This window comes from Pungitius pungitius, chromosome 3 (genome assembly GCF_949316345.1).
Source record: "Pungitius pungitius chromosome 3, fPunPun2.1, whole genome shotgun sequence".
In the NCBI taxonomy this organism is placed as follows: domain Eukaryota; kingdom Metazoa; phylum Chordata; class Actinopteri; order Perciformes; family Gasterosteidae; genus Pungitius; species Pungitius pungitius.
Genome location: NC_084902.1, coordinates 8,327,719 through 8,353,766, shown reverse-complemented (window position 1 = coordinate 8,353,766; position 26,048 = coordinate 8,327,719). Strand labels below are relative to the sequence as shown.

The window sequence follows — 26,048 nt, the reverse complement described above, 5'->3', positions numbered from 1 at the left end:
TAATAAAAATAACAATGCACAGCTATGATTGTATTTGACGTTATGTAATCAACCGATATGCATGCATGTAATACTTGATAGCACAACTGATATTGACCGAGAGACAGTCAAAATCTGAGTTACATTGAATGCTGTGGAATACCTTATTGCACCACTAGACTCTGTAAATAACTAGCCAACTGGAACGCAACAGGAGGCGTCACATGTCCAGGGGCGTGGACACTGCCTTTCACACCTTTACTGATCTGTATAAATACCTGCAGGCAACCGTTGTTCTAGGAGTTTGTGGGTGGGAGTGAGAGACGTCACTATGAGGTAGTCAACGGCTCCTCAGCTGAGTTGTCCGTTTTAGCACTTTTCTTTTATTAAATGCTTTTAACTTTAACTTTTTAATTCAAGGTGTCCTCTCCCCATCTGGAGTTTATTTCTTCTTAGAACACAACATAGTTCATTTTCTTGTATTGCGTCCCCTGTAATCATGAAAAGCAAGACACATTGGCAGAGTCCATTAGCGCTAAAGGTAAAACTAAACCTGAAAATAATACATTTATATAGATTTTGTATCTGACTTTTTCTAAGAGGGAAGCGGGTTAAGAGTAAAGGATCTGTGTATGTGTAAGTGATAAAGCAAGCTCACTAGTCACGACTCTGATCTTTATATTATCCTTTCTCAAATTGGCCTCGGCCATGATAATAACTCCTATTCATTATGTGGGTGTGTTTTCTTTGGACACACTTATCTAAAAAAAAATCCCAAGGACTGTGATTGAGTTCAGAGTCTCTGTCATTGTCACATTCAATTGAGAGCTGCAGGGAGTGAATAACTGAGGAAAAAAAACGCACACTTGGTCAACTTGGACAAAATAAGCTCCTAACATGCAATGAGCCACTATATCGGCTACTCATGTAAGAGAACCTTGAACAAACTAAAAATGTGTCATACCTTTTTATGTATGACTATTTTTTTTTTTTGAATGGGTTAGTAATAATACTTTCTTCATGTGAGTGAAAACCAACATAGCTGTGATCTGATGGTCTTCTGCTGCTGGTGAGTGGAATTAAATGGCGACAGATGCTGCCGGAAAGACCTGATGAACTCCAACATGTTGTGAGCGTAAACGGGATGTTTGTCAAACTCATTTCAATGGGGGTGTTGCTCTTCTTCGAGGTTGTGTTGGGGATCCCCGTGTTCTCCCTCTGTTCTTTGCACATCATGTGGTTCTGCTGATCACTCCTCGGCCTTCAGCCTGCACTGGGGCGGTGTTGCAGCCCAGTGCGGTTGAGGAGGGCACCAGACTGTTCTGATCGAGAGGGAACTGAGGTGGAAAGACGCCTTTTCTGTTCCCAAGGAAGAAAGCAGGAAGTTAACGGGGAGACAAATGATCCCCCTGCCACCCAGAATCTCATGAGAAGAAAATAATGGATTGTGCAATATCTGTGATCATTACTTCCATTGTAAACAAAACGGGTTTGGCAAATCAAGATAATATATTTTTAGGAAATAAAGTGAGCAGATAAGAAACACCATCAAGGATCCTGGTGTCTTAGACGTCTTACTTCTGAGATATAAATGCTCTTCAAGCTAAACAATGACTCCAAGGTGCTCATGTTATCGCCTTATAGTCAGATATAAAGCAGTGTATCTTCTACACATAACCAATAACTGATTTTGTGTTTGCCGATAGCGGAGTCAAATGAAAGTACAAAAGAGGTTAGAGATGGGACCCTTGTGGGACTCCATTCAGCATGTCAAACGCATCGGTGCCGGAATAACAAAGAGAAACCTGGAAAGGAATAATGATGGAAGTGAGAAACAAACATCAGCATATTTGCTTCTTTAGATTTTGTAGGAGCCTTTAATCCTTTTTCTATTTTGTCCTCTGTGACCGGTTTCATTCCTCGACATTCTTCCATCGCTTGCCTTCATCCAGCAGGATGTTCTCTGCTGTGGTCTCACCTTAATTACTTAAGTCCCTCATCCGTCACTCACTCACTGTGTCATTCAGCCCCCCCTGACTGAGCGTGACCTTTAACTTTGTTTTTTTTCCCTCACCCCCATCATCTCCCTTTGTCTTTTTTATCCAAAGTTTACCGGGTGTGAGAAGAAACCCTGCTGCTGTAGTGGGTTTTCTTGTGCAGCTAATAGAGCAAACTCATTAGGGCAGAATCATTGCTACACTGCGGAAGAAAAAAAACAGGAGAGGAAAGCGGTCCTTAACTTGATTACACCACTGTTATTAATTAGACAAGTCTGGAGAGGATTCTTCTGTTCCACAATAAGCTGCATGAGTGTGCACAGGGTGAGGAAGAAGGAATGAGAAATGTAAAGATTGGTTCCATTTGACAAGGAATGCTGTGAATAAAGATGACTGCCACATCTATCAGCCACCAAATAAAGGGAGCCGCTTTACTGTTTAATGGCCACTCCACTGCGTCTCTATCACCCAAACGAGTCCAGCTGACATTTCCTTCTAAATCCCATTCAACACAGAGAACGGCCTTATCTTCCAATGGGAATGCAAGCCGGTACTTCTCGGTGGCTTGTTAAATAAAGACGGTTTCAGAAGCAGGTTGATCTGCATGAAACAACCGGGATTTAAATGTGGAAATGCAAGCAAATGCTCCATGATCTTACCCACGGTAAATGTTAGTGATCCAACTCTTTCCCTTCACGTGTTAGTGTGTACATTTATCAGATATTAGGTATCATACACTGTGCCGCTCGTTCTCGGGGATGGACACAACAAGACTGCATAGGACTTCAAAAGACTATATGGGTATTCTCATGTTCAAAGACCTAGACATTTTGTTTTACCTCATTTAAACAATATGCGGTTTTCTTTGTAAAAATAATGAGATTAGCTTTGTCTGAACAGCATGAAAGTGGTTTAGTGATAATTTACATGTTTATTTAATTATTGATACAAATCAATTGTGTTGTGCAATGAAAATAGATCATGTCAGTTGCCTTTTATGTGTAATGCTCCATCAATTCATACTGTGGATTAGTTGAAGACAATTGCTGAATATTGGCATGACTAATCAGATTGAATGTAGCCTGAAGCATTGTACTTGGAAAAGCCAAACATAAATTAACTTTCTAAATTCTGAGCTCCTCAAAAATCCTATTTTATGTAGACTCATTTAAGTTTATTGCACAAAAACCCTACAGGACTAAAATCTGGCAAAGTTAAGGCAGCCTTTCTGAGAAGAGAAGGGAAAAAGTACATTTTGGCACTCAAGTAGCACAAAATTGTTAATATTAATTTTCATCTTATTAACCTCTCCCACAATGGCACTATGCCACTTGTTGTTTATTAATTAGCAATGTAGTGGTTCAACAGGAGAATTATGAGAAGAAGAGCATAGTAAACGTGTAGATGAGTGAAATCTGGACCAGTTTATACAGTAAATGTAGGTTTTCAGGAGCTCAAAGGAGTAAATTAAACAATTGAGGATGTTGGAGATTTCTGTCACATACCAATTGAAATATTTTGCCCTTTTAAAAACTCAAGAACAATACAATGATAACTGTTGTCCATGTGCAAATGAAACAGCACCTTCATTCCTTATGCTGATCCCTTAAATATCCTGTTTGCTCCTTGAAACATGTTTCACACAGAGCTTATTCATTCAATAATACGCTTTACTTTACCACAGTCACACATGCACAAAACTGGCTGTTGCTTTTTTAGTGCTAATTGTTGCCGTGGTGCTTGGTGACAATCACACAAGTTAATCTAAAAGGGGCTTCAGGATATGAGATGAAGATATGTTAAATCACTGAGAAAGGAAGGTTGTGTGTGTGACAGTGTGTGTGACCGTGTGTGTGACCGTGTGTTCAATGGACATCAGTACATTACCTCTTCCCTTGTGTTGAGCTAATTGCCGTTTACATGCAACTGCAATTTTAAGTACAGCCTTACAGCGGCACAACAGATTATCGATTTAAATCTAATTCGGGTCCCGTATGTTTATTTATGGCTGAAGTAACACATCACTTCATGCATCAAGTCTCTGAGTAACTGTGATGGATGCGGAAAAGAATGGAGAACATCCTGAAGTATTGGTGGCAGTTCTCCAAACCCTGTCCTCTGCTTTTAGGGTCTGGTTTGATATTATTATTTTCACCCAAACCACAATTCATTTGATCTTGTATAGCCCAAAATCGTAAAATACAAATTTGCCTCGAGGGCTTTACAGTCTGTACACAGGCAACATCCTCCGTTCAGAAACTGTCACATTGGCCCCTTCGATGGGGGGAAAAAGGCAAGAAGGAGGGATCCCTCTCCCGGGATGGAAAGACTACAACGGATGCCATGTGTACAGAATAAACAATGTAAAAGATGTACATTCCTGTGACAGAAATGCTTCAAATATTAAGATTAGTAATCCAGGTGTACGGCAGCACCTTTGCAGGGACGACCACCATCAGAGAGAAGCACCTTCCACAGAAGCCTGTGGGGAGGGAAAGCACAAAGACCTCAGGAGAGAAGCAAGAAGCTGTCAGCAGGCGGGAGGCAGGAACAGGGTCCGGAGAGAACCATGATCCATGGAAACCTGCGAGGCCACAAAGCACAAATACTCCGTGGAAGGATCAAAGTCAGTGATGCGCATTAATGTTGACAGTAATAGTAATGGGAATAATACCTTCGCTTGCTGAATTGGCGGTATTGTACTAGACTCCTGTTACAGCAGAGGCTGTTGCAAATATTTTATAGAATGTCAATTAAGATGATTGACCTTCCAGAATAATATTCTATTTCATTTCGTCCGTAAATGCTGTTTTGGGGAAACCTGATGGATTTAGTAATCACGAGTCCCTTTTGTACTTTCTCTATTGTCACCTTGTATATGCCCAATATATATCATCATATTTTTTTGGAGTATTTTGAGCATTTCAAAATGTATTATCTGCACACACATGTCCTCACAAAAACGGATGACGCATGATGTCACAGTGCCAGTAGCTTACGGGTCCCCAACCACCGGCCGTGGGCCATTTATTTTCTGGGCCGCACCAGAGAAAGAATAAATATAAATCTTTTTTTTGTCAGTTCATTTTCGATTATTGACCGGATTCCCTCCTAATCACCTGCCCTCGTCCCTCTTGTCACATTTTCCGAGTGTCTCCAAGCGTTTTTTTTTTTTCACCTCCCAAGACTGGTCTAACATGAAAAAAAAGAGCACCTAAGAACTGTAAGTCCAGCTCTGCATAGGTGGTCCATCTCTAAACGGACTCGACCGCAGGACTTTCATTTCTGCCTGTGGGTTGGGATAAGATGAACCACACAGTGATCTGACAGTCCCAAAGCTACACTGGCAGAGCAGCATGCATCCTTTATTCCAGGTTCAGAGTGCTGCACTAAACTTACAACAGGCTGTTTTTAGGCAGTTTATGGCTGAGCTCAGCTCTGTTGAAGTCCCCGTGAACAATGAGCAGGGAGTCTGGGTGTTTTAACTCACTGTGGGGGGGGGGGGGTAAACACAGACCAGAATAAAAAAGGAAAAGTCCCGTGGTGAAAAAGAAGGTGTGCAGTCGGTTTGTGATGTGTTGGACATTTTCTTGTTCAAATCATAAGATTTCTTCTGACTTTTCATAGTTTTTTTTTTTTTCTACAAGCAAACAGACATGGCGTCAAAGAAGACACCCTCAAAAGTTGAGTCAAAGTGAGCAGAATATTTGTAACTAACGATCTGTTCAGGTCCCGGCGGTCCTCATCTCCAACACTATTGTAGCTCATTCATAACTCCTCTGCAGTAATGAAACTCTGATTAATGTGCCCAATGCGAGGAAGACTCAATGCATGCCGTCTATTTAACAAACCGTCAAATCACTGTCTGTGTTATCCTGTATCAGCTCTCATCTGCTGCAGACCACAGGCTCCATTTCCCATGAGCAGGATTGTCCAGCTGAATTGTTATTTTTTTTAAGCTATTATGGATAGTTTTTACTCAATCTTGTCAAGAGCGCTTTCTCTCACCAGTAAGCCTCCGGCAGGCTTTTATTATTTTATTAGGGACTACGTATGCAAATTAGCTAAAGCTATAATCTGGTGCAGTGCATCACATGGTGACATTTATGTTTGAACTGTACAATAAAATACATTTCTTAAAGCAATTAAATGAGAACATGCGGCGTCTGCTTTTGATCACAGTCTTTACTCACTGCTAATCATCACCCAAAACTCTCATTAAGCCACATCAAGTCAGAAAGGATTTTCTGAACACCATAATCTAGAATTAATGAGATTCTTGAGTCTTTAATGGTATAATTGAGTTCAGCTCAAAGGTTTGAATAGGTGTTTGTTCATGCTTTGAATGACTTTGGATGATCAATTTACATTGTTAACTGCAAAAAGGGCCGGTCGGTGGAGTGATCACAGTTTCATTTTTTATTTTTCTCCCCAAAAACGCATTGCAGGGCTTCATTGAGCATCTGGCACGCATGCACTGTGCGCTCTCCACCGCCGCCAACCACATACGCGGGGTTCTTGACCACGGTAACCACGCTCGACTGCAGCACCCTCGGCGTATACCTTCCAGTGTCCATCGGCCATCAATCTAGACAACGAGAGTGCAAATACGTACTCATCACGCTGGATCAACTTGCTCTCGTGTGTTTTTGCGTGTGTGTGTGTGTGTGTGTGTGTGTGTTACATTATCTGTGGGTGTGAAATACCTGCTGGCTGCAGAGAAGTTTGGCCCGACTCACTGTTGACAGAGTGGATGAGATCGAGGGGATACAGACGGACTCTGTCCGCTGCTGTGTGTGTGTTCCAACACTGGGATTTCTCACTGAAATAAGTCGGGCAACAAATAAAACACTTGGCAGTAAACAAGTTTAAAATGAAGAGACCACTGAGGCTGCTGACCCAGAACGTGTATTCGTCCGCTCGGAAGTCGTGTCCTCACCCTGTTTCCTTGGAGATGGGTCACAGAACCCATCACCCAAGCAGGTAGCATGGGTGACAGGGAAAGTGATGCTGGTGGTCAATGTAAAGAAACATTGTTTTCAATAACTTCATTCTTCTGACTGTCAAAACTCAAGCTTTCAATTCATCACTCTAGTTCCACAGCTCTGTCTGTGCCATTACATCGCTCTATTACTTTGACAGCATCGATCAATTTTATATTAGGTTTTAAACAGAAGGGAATCCGTGCAAGGTAAAAGGGATGATTTTTACATCCATCAAATTACTCCTCTGCCTTCACTGCCCTGTCTTATGTATTTGGTAGGTGTGATCAATTCACAGATCTGTCGTAAAGTGCTGTAAAACCTGAGATATGCAAATAAAGCCGGAGACAGGTAAGGCATAAAACTCACGGTGAATGATGGAGGATCACCTATATTCATGGCGTTATGTGTGAAACTCCACAGGCCCTGTCTGTCCCTTCTCAAAATGTATTCATCTCCCCAGTTATACAATTCCGTTATATATTATTTTTATTGCAGAGGAAGCAAATTATCCTAAAGTTGAGAAAAAAAAGCATTAGCATGAGATATTACACGTGGCAGGCCAATTTCCATCTCCAGCAGGCGCCGCCCTTCTAATCGAGCGATTAATTTTCACGTGTGATTGCCGAAGATTCTGATTTCTGAGGGCTGGCTAGTACTCTTCAGTACAATTGACAGCTTTCCCATGAATAATCCGACAAATATAGAACAGTCACCACAATCATACTTATGATTTCATTGTACGCCTCCCAAAATCGACTGAAACCATCTCCAGCGCTGACATAGTCATTTCCCATTTGAGGCAAGGGAGACAAATACGTGTGTGACTTGGACGACACGAGCCCTCTTTTTTTGTTGATTACTTCGAGCACTGCTTTAAGCACTCATGTCACAAGGGTGCGTGATTTTCAAGAGATGGACGGAGTCCTCCCGAGCAGGTGAACGTTGGCGAATAAATCTCCCGACCATCTGTTCGGCCATCGTCCACAGCGCTTGCATCCTTTCCCTCCCACTTCCTCCTTCTTCTCCTTGCTCTGACGGAGACAGGAAACAAGTCTCTGGGAAGTAAAGCTGCACAAAAACCCTTGACAGCGTCTCATTATCCACTAAATAGCACCAGATTAATTACAATGACAATGACAGATGGTTTGTTACTGGATCATTGAGATGGGACCCAGGAGAGAGAGACAGAAACATGCAGGTACACAACATTGACTCCATAGCAGCCACACACATTACATTTTTGCCGCTGTTATTCTTTTGATGTAAAAAAACATTTTTTTTTTACGGCACTGAAAGCCTTTCTCCCCATAAACTTGATCCAATATAGTGCCAATATATTGTCTTTCCACCTTACACTATTTGGAATATCTTTACTCATGAGGAAATATAGTTGAAGCTCATTAGTGAGAAACAGAAATACTTTTAGATTTTTCCTGTACTTGAAAAAAAAAAGTCATATTGACACGTCACACAATTCATCTCATAACTCCTAAACCATGATCCTCCTTGACATGCTACTCTGTCCTGCTGTGTGTGTGTGTGTGTGTGTGTGTGTGTGCTTGTGCTTTACAGTGTGCCCTACATATCCACCTGCAGCGTAGAGTAGCACATTATCCAGAGAGGGGAGGAATTATTTGCCTTCCAAACATAACTGGATATTGCTTTGCTGAAGAGTATCAAAATGAACAAAACTTGAAAAAATTACATTATAAAGCAGAAACTCTATCATCAATGGAGATGACCACATCCCAAAGAAATAGTTTGCCACCTTTTATTGCTTCATTCATGTAATAGTATTTGAGCATTTATGCAAGCACTAAATGACCAGGTAAGGTGTGAAATAGGTTTGCAAGGACACAACGTAGTCACAATACAGCCGAACGAGACTGTGCACAGGCCTAGCAGTGACACCATTATTGTAGTTGCTGTATTGGCACTTGCTGCATTCCTGGGTAGTTCTATAAAACAACATATGAGTGGCAGAATTTCTGCCACGTGAGACCACACAGGAGAAGGACACGCTCTTGATTTATTGTGGTGTTTTTTTGTCGTTGCTGAGAATGGAGCAGAGGCATAAGTACATCCTGGCACGGCGCTCCTCAGGTGGGCGTCTCGCCTGCCCCTGCAATGAGTCCCGGGCACTCTGACACTTTGTTATTGCTGTGAGGTAAAAGTCTGTTTCAGAGTTTGTGAAACTTAATCAGAAAAATGTCAGAAAAATAAACCGAAGAACTTAATTTCGTTACAGTGTAAAATGAGCAGGAGATTAGTCACGTTTAGTTAATTGATGTCAAACACTTTTTTGCTCATAATCAATACAAAAAGTTATTAAATTAAAACATGAGTATTTGAGTCTTTCCTATTTAGTAAAAGCAGTGGCATCAAGGCAAATAGTAGCAGAGCAATAGCAAAGCAGTATATAAACAAGCACAAGTTGTGTTTGCAAAGGAAATATTGAGTACTGACTGTATATCGTCTATAATAGGCTATTGCATTTGCAGCTTCCATTTCTTCCTATCATATACACATTGTAACATTGCTTCTCTCATTACTAGCCATTGTTCCCTGGGCAGCTTCTGCTAAGAGGTCTGTAAATACAAAGAAGCACTGGAGATCATCATAACAGTTATTTCCTGTGAACAGTTATTATATTGTGGCTGAAGATTTGTCGCACTATAAAAAGAAATGTAGAAAAAGTCAGAGTTGGGGTTAAAATGCGGACTCTCTATTATAGGGGAGCTTTTTCCAAACACTTATCTTCATGCTAGTGTTTGATTTGCATCAACTCAAAATTCCCTTGTAAAAATATAATGCTATGCAAGCGGGTCACGTCCCCATTTAGTCCTTTACTCTTCATTGGTGCCTCTGTTTTGTAAATGAAACACAAAAGGTAAACACACAGTGATTAATAAGATACTTGTTAGATCTAACACAAGTTATGTTCTTGCATTAAGAACATATATTTATATATACTTCTATATGTATATGTACACATATATTAGTTAAAATATTTTTCTTTTTCTTTGTAGAGAGTAAAGGATATGCCTAAGCATACAATGCACAATAAAGCTCATTCTGAAGGAAGACTTGCAATCGTCTATATATATATATATATATATATATACGTTCCCTATGTATGTGGACATATGATTGTGCTTCTTGCGGCTAGAGGTGACCTTCTCCTTATGTAATTTCTACTGTACCTCCATCATTCAGAAATCTTTTTCCTTCTGACGTTATCTGCATAATAGTCGGCCGTTGAAATTGCCATGGAATAACATGCATTGGCAATGACATCTGAAATGGAATGGAGGACTCTTGAGTGGGAATGTCAAGGTACAGCACAGCAAAAGGAGACGGCGCTTGCAGGTATATCAGAAGATTATACTGCTATTAATAACCAAGATCTTAAACTGTTTTAATCACATTGTGCAATCACATTCGAATACATTTAAGGTTTAGCGAGCATTATCCGCTTTTTCAGTGTGCAATTTGAATTATAACCTAAGAATAATCGCCCTTTGTTGGTTTCTCTGCAGTGTTGTCAGGTAGTAACATTCCGGTGGCACATTTGCTTTGATTACAATCACAGCCACGCCCCTTTTTTGTCAATATTGCATTTAGTCAGCTGTGTTGGTGTGATATTTGATGCTGAAGCACATGGGATCATGCATGTAAGTACATGTATTAGTTATGTATATATTTTTATAAAATGTCTTTGTTGAACATCTGCAACTGCCTTTGTCCCCCTGCAGAAAGTTCATTCAAGTTTCAATTCAACCTGCTTCTCATTACCAGAGACAACAGATACAGATCTCCTATGTTATCGGTGCTGCTCATCTCCTCATTCAGAACCTTTCCACATGTAAAACGTCCTCTCTACCCAAAGAGAGGCCTGGTCGATGATGCCTCTAACTTGTAATCCCCAGATGGCACCCAGCTTCTCTCTTGGAAAATATTACCACATAGTCTTTGGATGAGTGCAGTGCTGCTCTAGTCCACAATTCTGTCCTGCACCAGTGTCAGCAGATTGGACAGCATCCAATAATATAGCTATACTATAGCTATTAACAGATTAAAGAGTTAGTAGAGTGTGTGTGTGTGTGTGTGTGTGTGTGTGTGTGTGTGTGTGTGTGTAAAATGCAGAAGGTTGTGATGACCTTTAAATGCAATATCGAAACATTAAAATGCGTAATGTGAAAAAGGTACAAAAGGGTGTAAAGTAGTGGCCCTTTTTTGTGACTGTGGAACAATTGATTGTTTCTCTTCTATGAGTTCTGTATTTTAAGCTTTGCTAATGGATATTAACCTTCAAACTGGAAGTGCAATGTTAGAGGTTAAGAAACGCAGGTTTGTGCTGATGAAGCCCAATCAAGGGGTCAATTTGCTGTAATAATAATCTGCAATAATCCTACCATCAAGCACAAATCCGGTAAAACCTGTTCCATGATGTTTTCGACTGATTAGGCACTCAGTGTCTTATCCCTTTAAAATAAATTGTCGTCCAATGCAGGCATAGCTATTGTTATTTAAACACATTATCTTGCAGTTGTTGCTGGATGTGAGGATGGGGTTCGTGGAGCTTATGAGAGTTGTAACTGATGACAGGAAACTCTCAGAATGTATGTTGAAGAACGATAAAGTTCCTGTTGCAATGCCGACATCCATCTATTTGAGCTTATGCAAATGCGGGAAAATGAAACAGGTAGTTTCTTGAAAAATAATTATTTGTTGGGGAGAGCCGAACCATTTATCACATATAATGTGATGGAGTGTCTGTGAAAGACTTGGAGAGGTGGAGATTCCAATGAATTTCATTTGTGGGGCAGTCAGCATAACGCCTCCTCATTCAGCGTTGGAAAAATTCAGACATTCTACAGACTGTTCTTAAATTTCAAACGGGATGGAAAAGGCGGAGCACCATTATCTCCTTCAATTCAATTGCCGCGGTGCATTTGCTAAGGGAAGATTTTCTTTTATCACGTTATTAAAATGTTTATGTAAATTTCCGGGTTTAAGCTTGCAGGTTGTTTTTTTTCTTTGGAGTGTGTGTGTGTGTGTGTGTGTGTGTGTGTGTGTGTGTGTGTGTTGACGTTTATCTGTGCGGGTGGATGTTTAAAACGTGAAGCTAAGTGAAATAAAAATGCTTTCTAATGAACGGTGCCTTGGAAGTTGTAGGTTGAGAATGATTTTGAAAGCTTTTTATCCTTGAAAACAGATAAACATGGAGTGAGAGCGAAACACAGTGGAACATTTGGAGGACTGTCCCGTTGATTTACTTGTCTTTGCTAGGAACCATGTTGGTAGACAGTCAAACAGTTAAATCAGAGAGGTTAACAGTTCCAGTCTCTTGGTCTGCTTTTCCCCTTCTCCACCTCCATTCTGCATTTAAGATGGGATATATGCCTCCCTCCCCTTTGCAGTTTCTCTCTCTCTCTCTCTCTCTCTCTCTCTCTCTCTCTCTCTCTCACACACACCCTGGTCGACGTTACACCCATTAAAACAATGTCGGCGCTGTCTGTCTCTCCCAGCTTTCCCAGTCAGAGGCCGCGCGTGCTCATCGCTCCCCACTCGACCACTGTTGCTCGGGGCCACCTATCGGTTTGGATGACGGCTGATTAAATCCCAGTCACCGAGTGCAGCCACGACGGCTGTTACCAGAGGAAAGGAAAGGAGAGCGGGAGGGACGAGGGAGGGGGGGGTGGCTGCTGGGGAGGGGGGGACATGCTTGGCGTGCGACGGCCGTCTCTCTCTCTCTCTCTCCGGGCGTCAGAGCTTCTAATAACTAAAGCAGGACTGTGCGGAGGCGAGCGCTGTTGATTCGGTCGGCGAGCGGCTGGACTGGAAATATGTTTTTGTGCATTTGATTGTTTGCTGTTCATAAAGTGAAGCTCTGCGGGCCTGTGTCCCTTGCTGTGTGTTTTGAGTAATGCCAGGTGTTTTATGTTTACCTGCTGTGTTGACGTCACTGTCAGCCTGTTTGCATACAGAAGATCTTGACTGTATTCATTGCATGGTTACCCTGCTGATGAACCTCACCATGAGTTATGGATTGCCCCAATTTCAATGATGCTGGTTAATGGAGATTAAACTTGATATTTTGGAACGTGAAAAAGCTTACAAGGTCAATATGAGGCAGCAACCGCCCGCAGGCTGAATGACCAACGGATCATCGTCGCCATTAGTTGAGACATGCACACTCTAACTAGGAAAGCAAATGAAAGGCAAATTCCTTTCATTTCCCATTAAATCACTGTGCTTTCCAACTACCAGCATTGCATCTGAAGCCGCCTTTGACACTGCTTTTTATCTCTTTGTGCTTGTTTTTCCCTTTTCAATCCTATTCTTGTACTAAGAAAAGGACATTTTTTAGCACAAGCTTCTATGTGGCAGGCTGCAACCTGTATTCTGTGATCTTTGGTTCTATGTATTGTAAGAGCAACAGTTCTTGGGAAAATATGGAAAACACAAAGAATGATAGGCATCCCTTCAGATTAGTTTCAGCCCCCAAGGCAACTTGCTCAGGTTGAGTGACAACATGAAGTCCTCTGCTCAACAGACTATTATATTGTGTAATTTATTATTAATAATTAATGATTCACTTTGACACAAATTGAGTGTCTACTTTCTATCTTCATCTTTTTAAAATATGCGCTTTTATCCACCATCTTTAAAATTCAGTGCACGCCCGTTATCATTCGTTGATCCAATTCATCATTCATGCATGCTATCATGTTATTGTTGTCTGTTAGCCTTTCTCAGTCTATTTAAGCGTTGATATTAAACATGCCGCCTATATTCTCGATCGTGATCATTGAAGAGACGTGTTTGCAGTGTAGGATGAAACGTTCAGTAAAGAAGGTATACGTCAATAATCCTACAAGGGGAAATCACATTTTCAAATTAACTGTGTTGTTGCTGTGCTGTCACTCCAACACCAATTTCCTGATCCACAGTTGTCCCAGACACATTTCTATATATACATTTGTATTTCAGGTGCATCAATAAAACGGTGTAAGGTAAAAAATAACCTGACAAAATAGAAAATTAGTTGTGAAAATCTGTGTCTTTACTCCATAAACTGTTGATAGTTTGGTTGTTCTGACGGCACCGACATGCCTTATGCCGACTTTGAGCTGCAGAGCACAGGCTTCTCGTGCGAATTCAGTCTTCATTTTACGAGAGGTAAATCAATTATTGTCAATACCCAATTGACACATTGAAGTTGGTGGGGAGGCTGAAGGAGGATGGAGCCCTGAAGCGGTGGCCAGATAGAAAAGGATAGAGAGGATGAAACAGAAAGCTACGGCAGAGAAGCAGGAACAGGTTGCAGTTAGGCGGGGGGGGGGGGAACTGTTTTTATAAAAATAGCCACCACTATAGATGACAATAACACTGACATTGGATGAAATTATTTTTAGGATAGTGGTAAAAATGTGAGGGGCCCCGAAACACAGAATTCAACATGGGACTTACATGCTTCAAATTGCTTTTATATTGACAGACAAAATAGTCGTATGTAAACATAAAAGCAAATATAAGGGAAACAGATATGAGAATAAATTAAAATATCTCACCTGGTACCTAACAAGTCCTAAAGCATTATTCTAAGACCGAGGTGAATGTTTACAAAGTACTTTAGAGCCTATGGAGGGATCCCTGGTTAACTTTTATTTTACTGCAACAACCTTTAACTAGGAATCCTCATCAGTCAAATATTATTTATGTAAATGGGGCATAAGAAAAGTTCATAGCTATATTTGTATACCACATTTCAACAAGGAAATTCAAAGCGCTTGGCATTAAGCCATTAAATCCATCAAAACACAAGTTAAAATAAAAGGACATTTAGAAACTAATAGGAGAATTGATTTTAACATTAAAAACAGACATTAAAACAATAAACATGCTTCATTTAATGGCACGCACACACTAATGCATCATTGTTCTAATCACCTTATGAGAGGAGGAATGGTGCTGGGAGGAATGTAATGACACATATCCACTATTGCAGTTAGTCTTACAAATTCAATCGTCAATATAAACATGAGCAAGTAGTAACAATCTTTTAAAAAGCTGAAATTACTTTTTCACATTCTGCAGTAACCTGCATAAAATTGCTGACATTTTGAGCTTTCTAATGCACCCAAACAAAGGTGTCGTCATCCAATCACCATTTAACTTCGTTATTATCAAAGTAATATTGTGTTTGTGTAATGTGGGTCAGGGAGCTCTTTGGTATATGTTGGTAAATGTTTATTAGTGTTTATTGTGGTCATAATATCAATGTTTTTGGGAGATTTGTTATTTCTAAACTGGCTATATGGTTATAAATAATGTTTTGAAGTATAACTTCTAGTAACTAGTCAACATGTAAACGGTAAACATGATCAAAACATTAAGAGCATTGAGACTCTTTAATTAGTTGTATAATAAATTATGTATTTTACTGAAGTCCCGTAGTAAAAGTCCAGTTGTTTCATTAGCAATAAATCTTCTAATGGTGATATTGCCTTTGCAATTCAGATTATGTACAAGGCAAGTTAAAAAAAAACTCTTACATCCTTCATTGCCTCCAGTTGCTACATTTTCTTAGCTTCCAGAAGATTATGTTCAATGTACTATTTCTGATTAGTTTGCTTTTTTCTGGGGCTGCGGTAAAACAGCTAAATGACATGTCATAATGGATTGATTAAATACCTTGTTGCTGTTGAAAGTGCTTTGTACGTGAATGGTGTCGTACAGTCGATGTGACAGGAGATGATATAAAGCCACTGTATGAGGTAGATTGTCTACTGCACAATGTGGTTGGTGTTTAAGATTCCAGAAATACACCAAAGTCACACATTCTGAATGTAAAGGAGACAAAACATTCAAGCTCAAGCAGATCCTAAAGCTTTTCTGAAAAAGACCATCATTCCATGTCGGTAGAAAGGACATTTTTATCAGAACCAAATATGGTTCATTTTCTGGTTTGTGAAAAAGAAATTGGTTTTGGGTGTAGTCATAATGCAGCTGTACGATCCTGTCTGCGAGATGGAAGGAATTTGACTCTTGTTGAGTACACTGTCTCAAGTTGTCTGCGGCATGATTCCCTGACAAATCACATTCCTCCGGAGGTACAGCTGTGTGACGTCTGCTTTCACAGAATATGTGGTAAATTATTAATAATCCTTGTGTACCCTGAGGGATTGATGTTGTACTCCAGATGATGCATTATAAATGACCGCGAACAACGTTCGGAGACACCAACGCCTGGCTTCCTCAGGTAACGTTAAAACCCAATAGGAATCAAAGTCATGTTGCTTTTGTAGTTCTGGCCACCCAGGGGATTTAGGCAAGGTGTGCTTGCATGCCGCCTGGATCAAGTAAGTCTTTCGGAAATCCCTCCCTCTTGGCAGGACATTACCCCCCCCCAGGCCCAACTCATCACTTTCTTGGATCCCTACAGCATTGCATCAGTTAGAGCTTTGTGGGAAACTTCTCAACTCATCTTCAGCACTGTCATATCTGGATTTCTTTCTCGGGCTGGCACCTTTCAGGCGCTATTCCACTACCCAGTCGGCTTTAGCTATTTATTTTTTCTTTCAGGAATTTAGCCAAGTTCAAGTTCAATGTTGTCTTCTGAAGTGTCATCCTCGGGTCACAGTGAGCAAATGGGGAATCTCTGTTGGCCATGACAGACAAAGAGAGAGTGAGAGTGAGAAACACTGGAAGAGAGTGTGTGTGTGTGTGTGTGTGTGCAGCTGCTCGTTGGTGTGTCGAGTGCAGAACTGATTTAAGGCCCCAGGCCACAGGAAGAAGGCTACTCTACACTCCAGGCACGTCCCTGAAACCAGCAGCAGAGGAAGCACTATTGCCATTCAGCAGCGTCGACTGCAGACACCTAAATGAGTCTGTTCTGTCCGGCAATACCCAACATGGCAGTCCGCCACTTACTCAACTTCTTTAGCTCCCAAATTGCGCCACCCGCGCCCCTCATGTCGTTACATCTCTATTCTCTCTGACTTTTCATCCTCTGCTTCCCTTAGCCCCTTTAAGTTGATCAGTCTCACATCTCTATATTCAATCTTATTTTCTCCCCCCCCACACACACTCATGCATTCCTTGTCTGCCTCTGCGTTTTACCTTTTCTTCACATTCACAGTCCATTACGACCAGCTGCTACGATCTGATTGGTTCCTGTTCTTCGGTGACTAGTCTGGACAATAATGGTGAGAATTGTAAAAAGGCCGGCAGATGTATAGTTTTGTCACCAAAATGCGCAGTTGTGACATGCACATAGTAACTTTGCTCTTTAAGAACAACGTGAGCTTTTTAGTCATTGCACATGTGGTGATCTGAATTCTGTCATAATCAAGATTGGATTGCTACTGAAAAAGTTCCACTGGGGTCAGGTTGAAAAGTCTAGTTGATCTCGTTCGGAGCCCATTAAAAATCTTTACACCTCCACATTACTCTGACTTGCCTTTGTAGTAAAATCACAGTTGTCAACAATAAAATCTGCCACAGGCTAGTCAGCAGAACATCATAACCAATAAATTGCCTCAGTAAAAAAAAAACACTTAAACATGCTTCAGGGATGTCGGTGACAACCCCTGTTGAAACCCTTTTTTCTGTGGAAAGTTTCACTATGCTAATTCTCTACTTGCTCTCAGTGTTGACAAATCCGCTCTGTGCGGGAGGTTTCAGGCTGTCATTGTTGTTTCAAAGACTTTTGCCCTGTCAATAGGTGTCACTATTCGTGTAATAGCTAAATATTAAAACACCTCTCCAGCGAGAGATGAAAGTGAGTAAGAACATCTTGTGAAGAAATAAGAAAAACGTATTACCAGGGAACGGATCTTTAACTAAAGCAATCCTCCAGCTAGTGTGATAATAACAATAGACGAATTTGGGCTTTTATTTAATACAATGTAGTTGCCTGTATAGGAATCATAATGTCCATCCAAAAATGGTGAAAATTGTTTCACCATTAATTCTTGGTGTCACTGAAACGCACCTGAGGGTCGATGGGGGTGGGACGAGATGCCTTAGTATCGGGTTCGGCGAGATGACAGCTTCTGAATTCTACAAGCTTTATTGGTCCCCTGCAGCCTGCCCGGGAGTGTTCGCGCTTCTCATCCCTCCTGTGTGTTGCATTGAATATGCCTCTTCAATTGGGGTCATGGCGCAGACTGATGGAAAGCCATATTTCTTCATGACCCGAGGCAAAGCATTCTGCATTGGGAACCGCAGCAGAGTGATGGAAGGTCTTAATATAAGATGACTGACGAACCAAAATAAACATCTAAATATCAGATAAGAAGAAATGTAAAGGTAAAATGTAGGGTCGAGATCAATGCGATAAATAATTTTAACGCAACTTTATTGCGTTGACGCCCAAAAACAAAACCACGGGTTGCCTGCAATCGGTTAGACAGGAGAGGAAAAAAGGCCATATTTGAAGATAGAGAGGGATTTTTAAGTAAAACAAACAGGGAGCGACACACAGCGGAGAACTGTGCAGAGGAAGTCCTGCACGTGTCAAATGGAAGGGGGGTGGGTGGCAAACGTGCCACTTCAGGCACCGCTAGGCTAAGCTAGCTGCTAGGTTGCTTCCATCTCAACATCTACCCTGCGCGGCAAAAATAAAATTGCAGTCTAGTTTTCTGTTTTGGCATATAGGGGAAACCATTCCTGCTTAATTTTGCATTTCTATTTATATCTAACTGATACTTTAAATCCAAAATCAATCATGCGGCTTGTGATCATATCATATGACCTTTAATCAGCAGAAAATAATATAAACTTATGACACACACACCCTGTTATTTAGCTCCCACTCAAACCCCCTGACAAAGGAGTGTTCTAATTAGCTGACAGCTGCCTGCCTTTGTGCCAGCATCAACTATCAAATGTCAGAAAATAGCGACTAACTTGCGTCGCTTTTCTTCAAGCCAAAGTTGATGAACAAAAATGTTAAACGTAATTGACTGACAAAACCCAAAGATGATCACTTTACTATAATGGGAGAAAAATCAGCCGGTCCATCCAACATGAGCCAGGTGGAAACTTTAATTGTTTTGGCTTGGAAAATGATTCAAAGGATTGATCATTTTTTTTACTTGATCCTTGAAAAACCAGTCACTGTAGTAGTGTTTCTTTTGAGAAGAGGGATAACCCAAAACATAAAAATATCATGGTCAATTATGACGAGGTATGCTTTTCTATAAGAATATCAAACTGTTATATCATTGCAGCTTTAAGTGGGAATTCAAATAGGGCTAAGATGGCAGACGCACATATGACACATCATAATTCTATGGTTGAAATGTGTGATAAGGTCCCTGTCAAAGCTAATTCATTTATTTGGGGTGCCCAATAGGTAGGCAAGTGCCAGTATATCGTCTGCCATTGACATTTTAAAAAAAATCACGTCACGCATGCGCGGTCGACAGGAGCTAAGGGAAACGAATGCTAATGCTAACTAGCATAACCTTGCTTACTAACGGACGCATTCAATTTCATTCCACTCCGGGCAAGCCATGGAGTAAGGTAACGGGCGAGAATGCGTGGGATGCTTGTGACGGTTCCCTCCTTTATACAGATGAGAAGCTCATTGTTGTTTTTTATATCGACTCGTTGTTTCCGATGGTCGTTGGTTTGTTACTACTCGTCGGGGGGGGGGGTGTTAGAGCGCCATGTTAAAAAGTCAGCAGCGCCGAGTGCGAAAAGTGGTCGGTAGAAGGTGGCGATGGTCGGTTCCTTTTGAGTAGCGTTTAGTTTAGTCCCTCATGCAAATTACATGTAAATTAGTATCTTACGACCATAGGTTTGCTTTGTAGGTCTCCACTTGAAGTGTTTTTTTCAAACTTTATTGAGAATGTAGCACAACTCAGCGACCTACAAGTAGCGCAGCGTCTTAAATAAAGTGAAATACGTCTTAATGCGAGGCTTTAGAAATCAACACAAAGGCATTCTGTATGCGTTCATAAAGTTTGAAGCGGGTCATTTGGCCAATGTTTTGATAACCGACCGCAGCCAGCGGACAGAGAGCACCAGCGGACCGACTACGTCCCCCCTCCCCCGTCCGGACAAACCGTTTTGTCTGACCACTGGCCACCGACCATCGCCACCTTCAACCGACCACTTTTCGCACTCTGCGTCACTCTAAAAAGTAGCTCGCTGTAGCTGAGCGTTTGGCCGCCATACTGCGCTACGAAGGGAAATAAATCAAACCCTCCCCACTCGTCACTACAGCTGTACCGGGTCTCAGCAGCCGCCTTGCTTGTTTGCCCCTGTTAGTCCCTTTCCCACAGATTACCTAGGGATTGATGGCCATGCCAAAGCAAAAACACAAAAATCCATACCACTCTCTTGCCCTTTCCATATTTCATTGATTTCATAGTGAAATATCAATCTGCCCGTGTCGTGTACGGCTGCAGCGCTCACAATAGAACAACATGTTAAGAAGTAAATCAACATAAATCTACCCCAGGACAGCATTTTATCAAGTTGCTTTAAGGGGGGGGGGGGGGGGCTTTTTCTGTTGTCAATTTAAGTCAAGTGAAGAAAACAGTCAAAGGAAAAATCTATCCAATCCATGTGCTGACGGATTTTATTCATGAAATAAAATCTAAATGTATGACCGCAAGATGTATTTGCGTGCTCTACACGCGCATCTAAGCACAAAGGTAAACAAACGTGCTCACTGAGTATGCATGAAAATAAGCTGCTGCTTCACGACTTGAAAGGACAAGTTGGAAATTTGTTCAGTGTATGTATCTTAGTAATGTTTGAATTTTGTTGCTTAAAATCACAAGGTAGTTTAACGTAGTGACATACTGTAGATACACATCTTTGTGCAGTAGGTACCCTGATTTAATCCATCCCAAGCCATGGGGGAAGTGGACTACCACATAGTGTAACTTTTTCATTCAAATGGGAGGAGGAACGGACCGAAACCACGTGGTCGTTATGAGCCAGTTCTACATCTGATGATCCCATTTAGAGAGATTTACCATGCATGGAAAAAGGTAAAAGTTACAGTGCTTATTTGAATGATAAGGGCAGGAAGTACATTATGGATTATAGTTCTTTGGACAGTGTTTGAGAAGAAATAGATTATGTATGTTTGGCTTGTATACAGCAGCCTGAAGGCTTAAGGCACTGAGAAGAATGGAAATAGGGGAGGAAGGAAAAAGGACAAAAGGGAAATGAGCTACAGAGGAGAGCAGGATTCAGCAACAATATCCTTTCTGCTGCAGGTTCACATATGTCAGCACTTAAAAAGTTTTCCAATTATTATTTATCCCATATCCCCCTCGAGAGCTTCAAATATTCATTTGATCTAACCTTTTATTCTGTGCCTATCGTGATTCACCCTGGATACATGCATTCTTTAAAACTCATTACAGTAATTAAGGACATGTGGATCTCTCTAAATTGAGCAAATGGAGAACTTTCAAGAAAAATCCAAGTTAAATTAGCACTGATATGTGTCTTTGTTTTCCTGCTACCATTACACAACGATGTGATTAATCTGTTTTACAGTTGTTGACAGAGGAGTCGGTCAAATAAAATGAGATCAATGTTGCAAAGACCAACCGGCAGACCAAAATCATTGTTAATCGACAATATAGTAGAACATGGGTTACATAGAAGGCGATATATGAGGCTTTAATAGATAGTACATTATCTCTGCTGCCAAGAAATCTTTTTTTATAGAACTCAATAACTTGTTTGCATCCTTAAATGAAATACTCTGTTATCAGTCTTTCCCAGATCAAACTTACAAAACGTTGACATCAAGAAATCAACACTACACTACAACAAGTATCAAATGTTGATGATGCCAGAAGTTTTTGGTAAAACAAATGATGTCCCAGTCACATGACCTTCAGCCCTTCATTCTGATACCCGTTTCACACATGTTTGTGTTTTGACTGCCTCGGGTTCATTTCCGGTTGTTTCCGTTCGTAGAGGATCCAACAATCCAGTTAAATACACTGCATGGCTGAACCAGAGAATTAAACCAGATTATTTTTGGTTAAATTAATTATTTTCATGTCCCAGGTGTGTTATCTATTATTAACTTTGCCCTCTCCTTCCCTCTCCCCTCTTTCTTAATTTTCTCCCCGCTGTTTTTGGGAGCAGTTGAAATTATGTTTTTGAATAAGTATTATTTAATTTTCATTCCTGGTAGTTTAACCAAACAGGGCCACCCACAAGAGTTGTGAAGAATCAGCTGAAGTGCGTTTACTGACATCTGATGCAGGTTGGAGTTATCTGTCAGTCTGAATTGGGTAGTATTTTGGACAGTTACATTTTACAGCTGCATAGTTAAAAGAACCTGAAAACATTAATATGGTGAATGGTGCATTGGTCTGTTGTGACTGCGAAATCTTCTCAGATCTATTGAACCCTTTGAAAAGAAGCTCCCCAAAAATGTTTGCTTTTAAGTCATTTTAGCAAACTTGTGGTCTTAATATTTGAGGTAACTTATCATGCGACTGAGACAAGCATAAAATAACTGTAGAATCTGATGATCAAAACAAAAATAATATAAATGACTCTTTCGGAGTGGCCAGGTACCAAACGGCCCACGGACTGGTACCGCTGATGTAAGTGAGGTTTACTCTCCTTTTCACAGTGGAAATTGCTCTGCAATATCGCGTGCTGTGCCTTGTATTAAATCCTGGAAACGTTTCAGAGTCGTACGGTGTGGAAAATGTTGGAAATAGAGAGGAAGGTTATCGAGCTAAAATAATGGACGAACCATAAAACAGGACTATCAGCAAAACAAGACCGTGAACTTCTGGCTCTATGGAAACGATGGTTTACTGTGCAGATTACAAACTCCGTGGCATTAGGACTGCAAAATGTGATACCTGAAATGTCATTGTTCTGAGGTTGCTTTTGGAAATACAAAGTATGCCCTCAGCAGGGTGCCTTTTATGCATGTTTGGAAATGCTTCTATTCGGGGAACTACAGCAAAATAATGCCTATAATATCTATAAAACCAGTGTGAGACTGATAGTGCTCCGTGATAATGTCTTTGTCAATGCCTCATCAAATCAAACTCATCCTCTTTTGCTTTTTTCTGGCTCTCCTACAGTGTGTGTCCGTAGCTGTGCAGCGTTCGGAGCCCAAACTGTGTGTGGTTGTGTATAAACACATTAGTTGGAGAGCCGGGTACATGCACTGTACGTGTACATGAGACGGGGAGAAGCTAAGTGGCAACCATAACCACCCGGATCACACAGCCTCCTGTGCTGTAAGATGGATTAAAGCCCCACACCTCAGGAGATCAAAGGTAGGTGAAGATGTTTGGTAATCAGCTGCCACTCACCTGCTATTTTCAATGACCTGCCGCAGAGAATGAAAGTGAGAGAGGCCATGACGAATCACAATGAGTTTAGGCTAAGGTCTGTTTGCCTGTTATTACCATAAACCTCCTCATGTATTTATGAGGGTAATTATAGTTTATACTGCAGTTATGTGTTCAACGTTTTACATGTTGGATTTGAAATTTATTTGCGTCCACATGACATAAACACAGCCACTGGGGAACTGCCCTGCACTACTGGTTTTCTCCATCAGTTAGCAAAAAACATGCTGAATAATTAGCAGCGCAGCTACGCTGTTATTTGAACTGTTTAGCCTTGATCAGAGATTAAAAACATTTACTGTCTTTCAGTTTCCGCCAAAGATTTGGAACTCCCCAAAGAAAACAAAATGACCGTGTTGAATTCAACCAAATATGTAAATACAATGCTCAAAACTGATTTGAATGTGATCCTGCATACATAGCATATTGTGCATAACTGAATTTAGCAGCTGTCCATACAAAAGGAGAATCTATTATTGACAGCGTTGTGCTGTAGATTATTGAAAAAGTCTGTTATAATTTTGACAATACCAAAAAAGGATATCTGGGTTCAAAAGAGTAATTTGATAGAAGATGGTCAGCAATCTAAAACATCAGGATGGACCAGTGAATAGCTGCCAACATCTCCGATTGTTTTTAGAGGTTTCAAAGGGGTCTGGTGCTGAGAGAATTAACCACGCCAAGAAAAACACGCCTTTGCTCTTTCTATTGTGATCGCTCGTCCATCTAAAATGATATTTTTATACATATTATTTCCCTTTATAAAGGAATTTGTGAATGTGACTAGACCAGGCAAGCTCTCTGAAACACCAACTGAATGATTCCCCCGCACACACTGAAGTTCACCCGCTGATGATGCACTGAACTGAAACACCAGAACAGCTTCCCAGGTTATGTTTCCTTTAAGCAGCTTAAGAAGTACTTCCTGCTACATAAATGATTGTCGTCACTGTTACGGATCTTTTCTTTACGGCCAAATTGGGTCCGGACCGAATTGCTCACGGTCAACGTTCATTTCTGCGAGTGCCACAAAGAGTACAGAAGTGTTTTTTTGTTGTTGTCACAATCCCAAAATGGTTTACTACTTACTAATATAAGCTGCTTATTGGACTATAATTCAGCATAGTTTGTGTGAAAGGGGGATTATTTTATTGAGATTTCTTCAACCAAGAGTTTTTCATCCATGTAAAATGAATCCAAACTTTTATGCATTATCTTCTCCTGAGTGGTCGTCCCCACTCTGGAGAAGATACATATAATATATCTGTTTGTCTGTCAATCAAATCTGACACAAATATAATGTTTTGTTCCACATTCAAACATAAAGTCAAAAAATGGTATGCAATGGTCAGCCCCGGCCATCTCTTTAGATCTCCCTGCGATGTTTGGCTTCTGACAGAAAAAGCGGCATCCTCAGGTTCATCAAATACTGCCGCCTGGTCTTTGGGCGGAGCCTCAAATGCCGAATTGTCTGCCTGCCTCCCCGTAACATTCCCCTGCAACCCCTGTGCAGATTAGTGTTAGGGTTCAGGTTTTATCCTCTTTTTTTCATAAATACACAATTATTTTAACGGAGTTCTGCACGCAGGTTTTTGGTGATATTTTAGAAAACCGCAAGTTTGGCACGCATCTCCTCCCACAGCGTTCCTCAGAATTTCTTCCAAATATCAGAGAATGTCGGGCCCCACCGGGAATTGTGTGCTATTATCAGACTAGGAGAAATAACTCAGTAGTGTGTGTGTGAGAGTGTCGAATGTCTCAGTAGCGTGTGTGTGAGTGTCTCAGTAGTGTGCGTGAGAGTGTCTCAGTAGTGTGCGTGAGAGTGTGCCAGTGCTAAAGTCCCAAACGGCCCCTCATAGGACCCAGTTCAGCCTGACCTCAAAATCAGACAACGGACCGGCGTGAAAGGAAAGCCGCACATACAGTAGAGAAAACAGGCACGTTCTATCCAAAATAATTGTGAGAAGCTTTGTGGGGCTTTTGAGTTGGTCTTTCCTCAACACACTGAGTGTTTCACCAACAAACTAGATTTTATTTAAATATGTTTGTATTGTAATATACAGTATTTATCTTTTAATATATTTTTCATTTAATATTTATGTATTATTTATGTGCATTGGATATTTATAACAGTTATGATGAGGCAGTTATATCATATTCTGAATATTGATATATTGATATACAGATATTTATCAATATCTATACATTAATATATATAACAATATCTCGATATCAACATATATAATATATCAACATATACATATAACGCTATATTAGCACATATAACGATATATTTGTATATCTAAATATTTACTGATATATCGGCAAATCGATATATCGGTATATATCGGTATAACGATATACCGATATATAGCGATATATTGCCCGGTGGGGCCTGACATTCTCTGATATTTGGAAGAAAATTCTGAGCAACGCTGTGGGAGGAGATGCGTGCCAAACTTTTGTACGAACTTCAGAGGCCACACTCAACAATTACAGAAATAATGTGTAATGACCTCGATGTGTTCAGTGTGTACTAGGAATAGTACACCCATAAAACAGGTCTCCACTTGAAGCTTTTGAGATACTGCAATAAAAGAAGTCTTCACCACAAACATGTGTACAAACTCCAAAGTAATGCCACTTATTTGGCCTACGTCATCTTATAAACACTTTAAAAAAACCAATCCATATTCATATGCAGGATAACACAC

General features: G+C 40.7%; 1 protein-coding gene across 1 annotated transcript in view; it reads left to right on the top strand.

The window, feature by feature from the left end:
* The window catches only part of grik4 (glutamate receptor, ionotropic, kainate 4), a 200,086-nt gene that overhangs the window by 29,081 nt on the left and 144,957 nt on the right, over positions 1 to 26,048 (top strand). The window contains exon 2 of the mRNA XM_062561160.1: positions 23,062 to 23,259. The gene's annotated coding sequence lies outside the window, so the exon portion shown is untranslated. The remainder of the gene's footprint in view (positions 1 to 23,061; positions 23,260 to 26,048) is intronic.